Source organism: Lepidochelys kempii, chromosome 13 (genome assembly GCF_965140285.1).
Source record: "Lepidochelys kempii isolate rLepKem1 chromosome 13, rLepKem1.hap1, whole genome shotgun sequence".
In the NCBI taxonomy this organism is placed as follows: domain Eukaryota; kingdom Metazoa; phylum Chordata; order Testudines; family Cheloniidae; genus Lepidochelys; species Lepidochelys kempii.
Window position 1 is genome coordinate 39,230,189 of NC_136392.1, and position 6,594 is coordinate 39,236,782.

Below are 6,594 nucleotides of genomic sequence, written 5' to 3' on the forward strand. Positions count from 1 at the left end.
CCGAGCTGCTGCCAGTTTCTCCACTCCTCCAGATCACTCCCAACCACTCCAGCCCCCTTCCAGGAGGCTGCCGGATCCAGCTCCTATTGTTATCATCAACTGAGGTACCATAGACAACACAAGTACGTCTGGCAGATTCCGTGGGCTTCCCCACTGCTCCAGCCCGATTTCTGAGAGGACACCCGCAAAAGATGGAGAAAACCAACTAGATCTCGGTTGTATTTGCTAATGGATAAGAGGTTATCAACATTCCCAATGAGTGGAGAAGCCTGGATTTAAATTGAACAAACATCGAAGCACGTTCTTAACTGAAAGCATTTGGGTAAAGCACAATGGGCTAGATTTTCAAACGTGTTTCGGCACCAATCGATGTAGGCAGGCGCCTAGAGGTTAGGCGCCTAACTGCCACTGGAAGTCAATGGGAGTTAGGCACGTAACCTGCTAGATGCAGGTTTAAAGTTAAACTCCTGCTTAAACGTTTTGCTGTATTCCGTCCAGAATGACCAGCAGCTACCAGGATGGAGCCCTACCCAAGTCAACGAAACAGCAACAACTTCCGTGGTGGAACAGCCAAAAGAGAAAGAAAATCAACAGTGAACCCACATTCTTTTGTGAACCAGGGTGGGAAAAATCAGTCTCAAATGGTCAGCTCAGGCTCTGGTTTGTGACAGCGAAAACAAATTCAAGGGCGTTTGTATTTAAACAAGAGAGACGATTCAGTGATTTGCATGGCAGTTGCCTGCACACAGGGCATAAGAAACGACAAAGGGCTGGCAGGGGGAGCTGTAGTTAGGTGAGGATGCCCCTTGGGATATATGTAAACCTTGCAGTAGGGAGATCCTAGTGGGGCAGCCTCTTTCTGCTCCCTAGACTGACCAACATTGGTGGGGATTTGCAGGAATATTGTACAGTGACAGGTGCTGAGGGGATAGAGGAAACAATGCATTATCCCCCCCTGCACCCCCCCTTGTTGGATTCTATTTTATTTGTTGCAATACACATACTCTTTTTTACATAAATGAATATGTGAATAAGTATCTGTTACCTACTGTCTACGAATATCCAGCAATATTATTCTGAAGGGCATCAGTTTTCGGCATTTCGGAGGAAATAAGGAATCAATATATCCCTCTATTCTGACCTGCTGCATAACACAGGACAGGGAATTTCACCTAATGGTTCCCACATCAAGACTAGACTTCTTTTTCTGCTAGTCATGTCTTTTATACAGAAAAGTCCAGTCTTGATGGTTGAGCAATAATGAACTAAATAAGGGTTGGTTTGTTTTTCACCTTCCAGTATTTGCAATGGTGACAACTGCTGTGTCCTCTCTCACACAGTAATATGTGGTGAAAAGAAAAGGAGGACGTGTGGCACCTTAGAGACTAACCAATTTGTGTGAGCATGAGCTTTCGTGAGCTACAGCTCACTTCATCGAACACAGTATGCATCGAAAGCTCATGCTCAAATAAATTGGTTAATCTCTAAGGTGCCACAAGTCCTCCTTTTCTTTTTGCGAATACAGACTAACACGGCTGCTACTCTGAAACCTGTTAATATGTGATGGTGTCTGTTGTGATGTCTCTGGAAATGCTGGCTCTGTCTTTCACCGAAGGGGCATAGAGAACTTCTCCATTAAAGCTAATGGCTCCCATCCATTCTAGCCTCTTTCCTGGAGGGTGCCGAATCCAGCTCCAATAGTAACCCCTGGCAATGGAGTCACTGGACAAGGCACAGGTCAGTCTGAGGGTCTCTCTGGGTTTCCCCTTTCCTGGACTGTACTGGGTCAGCTGGACTTGAGAAAGGACACCTACACAGCACATAGAGAACTTAAAGCCAATAGTATCTATCTATCTATCTATCTATCTATCTATCTATCTATCTATCTATCTATCTATCTATCTATCTATCTATCTATCTATCTATCTATCTATCCCTCCGCTGTATCTCTTTGGTGATGAAATTTCAAAGCCCCCCTATGGAGCTAGGATACTAAATTCCAATTGGTTTTAATGAGACTAGGGATTTAAAAGTCCTTAGATAGCTTTGATAATCCCATTCTAAATCTATTATTTGGATCAGATGTCTGTTATCACTCAAGGAAAACTTCCATGGTGCGATGGCTAATAGAAAAAAGAAAATTAATAACGACTTCATTCTCCTCTGTTTTCAGCCTGAAAATTCACTGTTCTGTTTATGGGCAAACACAGCGCCTCCCTAAATTCAGCCGTTTATGCTTTAAAGAGGAAACCAATGATTTGCATGCAGGTTTCACGCACCTGGTATCAGATTTGGAAGGAATGACAGAGACATATCCATCCGTTGGTATTATTAATTCTGTTAGAGTAGAAGCCCCAAGAAAGTTTTGGGCCCCATTGTCCTAGGGGCTCCACAGACACATAGTAGGAGACAGTCCCTGACTCAGAGATCTCACAGGCTCTGCGCTGACAAGAAAGGCAGAATTATTATCCTCATTTACAAATGGGAAACTGAGGCACAGAGAGGTTTCGGCCCGGAGTTTCACTGCACTCAACTCAAAATGAATTGGGCAAATCGTTTAGGCTCCTCTCAAAATCCCAGTTTCAGTGACTTGACCAAAGTCGAACAGGGAGTGTGTGACACAGCTAAGAACTGAAGCGAGCTCTCCTGAGTCAGTTCCTTGACCACAAAATAAACCTTTCTCCAGCTTTGGTTTACTTCACTGGGAGATGTGTGCACTTTGACAATATTCAGCCTTATCCTCTCTTTTCTCTTCTCTTTTTTAGAGATAAGAAGCAGAGGGACTCTTGTCTTCTGGGCTGATCTCTGGAAGGAAAGTTGGTGTCCAACAGGTTAGGTCAGTGGGGTGTACGATTCAGGACTCCTGCGTTTCCTTCCCAGTTAGGGGAGGGGACTGGGCATCAGGACCTTGGTTCTGTTCTGTTCCCTGCTGTAGGCGGCGAGTGGGGTCCAGTCGGTTAGAGCAGGGGGACCGGGAGTCAGATCCCTGATTCTGTTTCTATTTGGAACTGTGGGTGGAGAGTTGAATGTAGCGGTTATAAGAGAGAGGATGGGGATCAAGAGGCCTGCCTTTTGCCTTTAGCTCTTGAGGGAGAGTGGTGTCTAGCGGTTAGAGCAGGCGAGCTTGGGAGCCAGGACTCCTGGGTTGCCTTCATATTTCAGTCTGTGACCTTGGGCAAATCATTTCACCTTGTGCCAGGGCAACCCCCTCCCACCGTGAAACATGGAGATAACGGTCCCCGCCTTCTGTTTGATTCAGCCTAGGGCTTTGCTAGCACATTGCTGGCGCTACGGCACGGCTGAGGGATGCTTCCCCTTTCTGGCGATGAGCAGGGTCTTTGCTCCAGCGCCTATCATTGTGTGGAGGCCGTTTTCGCGCAGTAATAGGTGGCGGTGTCTGCAGCCCTCAGCGAGTTCACGCGGAGGTAGAACAAGTTCTGGGAGGAATCTCCGGAGTCTGTTTCCCTGCCCTGCACAGCGGGGTTGTACTGAGTGGCCCACGAAGAGCCACTGAAGTGCCCCTGTCCTAGCCATTCTGGCTCTTTCCCCGGGGGCTGGCGGACCCATTCCCAGTAGGGGTTAGTGACCGAATCCCCAGCGATGGTGCAAGTGAGTGTGAGAGAGGCAGAAGGTGTCACCACTCCTGGACCCGACTCCACCAGCTGGGTCTGAGAAAGGACACCTAGAAAAAAACAAAGAATTGCATTTCTGCTAACTCTTGTCTAATATTTCCATCAGCATCCCCCCCGCCCCCGATGGAAACTCGGTCTTTTGGGCGGGTTTTTGTTTTGTTTTTGTTTGTTTGTTTGTTTGTTTGAATAAATGAACAATTTCACAGAGCATGTCTGCTTTCTTCCAAACATTTCGATTTTTTGTCAGTAAACTGAAAACCCAAAATTTTAAGGCAAAAGCGAAACATTTTTGGTTTCATCGTTGGAATTTAGTCACGCAGAAAACAACCACCCTGAAATATTTTGGGTTTGTGGGATTTCATTTTCTCTATAGAAATCTTAAATTTTCTGACTTTCAGCATTTTTTAGCCAAAGGGACTTTGGTCTCCCCTTGCCAAAACCAGAAATATTTTCATTTTTATTTTGATGAAACGTCTACATTTTCTGCGAAGAAAAGCCACCATGTTTCCTACCAATCCTAATTCCTTCACCAAATCATTATTCTATATCTATATACCCGCCTCCCCTTATTGGAAGATACTTACACACTGGAGTGGCCAATAAGAAAAGGAAAATCAATAATAAATCCATATTGTTTAATTAAAAAGGAAAACTTCCCTGTCGGAATCGCCAGTTCTGAGTCTGGGGAGAGACTGAGGCTCCTAGAATCAGGGGTTTGTATTTAACCAGGAGCCCCCGGGGCAGGGATTTGCATGTGGGTGTCACCCAGCGGGGATGGGAGATGAAAGGGGCTGGAAGGGGGAGCTCTGGCTAGGTAGGGAGCCCCTTGCAGGACATGATAGTGCCTCTCAGATGATAGGTACATGGGGATCTTCCCTTGAGACATATCTGTGCCCCTTGGTTTGGAGAAATGAATTCAGCTGCTGCCATAGATCCATAGAACGTAAGGACCATTATGGACATCTGCTCTGATCTTCTGCATAACACAGGCCAGAGAATTTCACCCACTCGTTTAACTTATTAATTAATTAATTAATTAATTAATTAATTAATTATAATCACTACATAATATCTCCGAGCCCTAGCATTGGAGGAGGATCCCATTGTGCAAATCAGTATAGCCTATGTAAAGCCTGTAGCTTCTGGAGGATATTCTTTTAGAAAGAGCTGTCCATTCCCACCTTGGTTCCATCCACAAAGAATTAATGAAGGGATTGTCTAGGAAGAGCTGTAGATGTTATGACAAAAAGGCCCTTTATTGCATCCTAGCTTTCTGTGAATATGTCCTATAAAAATGTGAGCTCCCTTCGGAATAAGTCATCCCACAGAAAAGATGTTGAAACGATCCCTGTTTTTTTCATTACAGGGCGGGCTACAGTCAGAGGATTTAAAGAGAAAGGATGGTATTGGGATGAGGCACTGGGCTACACTTCGGGAAAGCCGAGTTCAATTCCTAGTGCGTTTTCTCTCTCAAACTCTTTCTGTGACCTTGGTCAACTCATTTCATCTCTGTGTTCCTTATCTCTCTAAGGTATGTATATGCCTCCCATTCCCATTGAACCTGAACGGTTTATAGTTTTCAAGGGCAGAAGAGATCACGAGATCATCTAGTCTCTTCTACTCTACAGCACACGCCGAAGAATCTCACCCAGCGGTCACTCTATTGAGCCCAGTAGCTTGTACTTGACTAAAGCATTTGTGCCAAAAACGCATCTTCTCTTGAGTGACAGGTACAATGTTCAGAGTACTTATCCTCAGATCACCACTATGAATACAATGATCACCCTTTTACAGGCGGGGAACGGAAGCACAGGGAGTAAGGGCCAGGTTTCAAAGGTGTTTCGGCACCTAAAGATGCAGATATGCCCCCAGTTAGGGTTTTCAAAGACGAGTAGGCACCTGTGGCCAGATTTTTAAAGATATTTAGGCTCCTAGTGGAGTTTCCAAAGCATCTATGTGCCTAATACCCATTGAAACACCCATGAAGGAAGTCTGTGTCTCTAGATTCACAGCCGAGCACCTAAACCACAGGGCCCCTCTTCTCCGTAATTGCCTGCCCCAGTTTCCCTGCCCGTCATATAGGGTGCATGAGGCTTCCTGGCTTCACAGACAGGTGATGTAGACAAATTAAGGGATGTGCTTTTCGTAAATGTTTCGAATGTCTCTGTTTATAAATCGTGATAAGAGAAATTTCACTGGCACACAGGGAAAATGAGATGGCCAATTCCCACTGAAGGTGGGTGCCTAAACCCCTGTAGGCTCCTTTGAAAATCTCACCCAGGATTCCTTGGAACAGGGACCATGCCCTCAACTCCTAGGATGGGACAGTTTTTAAAGGGTCAAGTCCTTACCCTGAAACAGCCTTGGGGAATCTGAGAGTGTGTCACGAACTTCCTTTTGCTTTCACACTCTCTTTCTGTTCCTTTCTCTGCCTTTCTTTCAGTAACACTGTCTCTTTCTCTCTGTCTGTTACACACTGTCTATCTGTCCCTCTGTCACACACTCTCTTTGTTGAATTATGTCACACTCTGTATCTGTTCCCCCACCTCTCTGTCCCTCGCATTAGCTCTCTCTGTCACTCTCCATCTCTCACACTGTCACACTCCATCAGTCTGTCTGTTGCACACTCTCTCTCACTATGTCCCTCTGTCACACAGTCTCTGTCTCAGTCACTATCTCTCTATCTCACTGTCACACTCATTCACTCTGTCTTTCTGTCACACTGCCTGTTTCTCTCACTATCTTTCGGTCACACACACACACACACACACACACACAGAGAGTTTCTCGCTCCTTCTCACTGTCACAGTAATGATCTCTGCCACACTCATTTATCTCTGCCTCCCTCTTTCTTTGTCTGTCACACCCCCTCTGTCTCTCAAAGCAGGGAGGTTTTGCAGGGTCTTGGAGTCACTGTGGGTTACTGTGCTCCAAGGCCATACTTCACTGCACAGTAATAGAT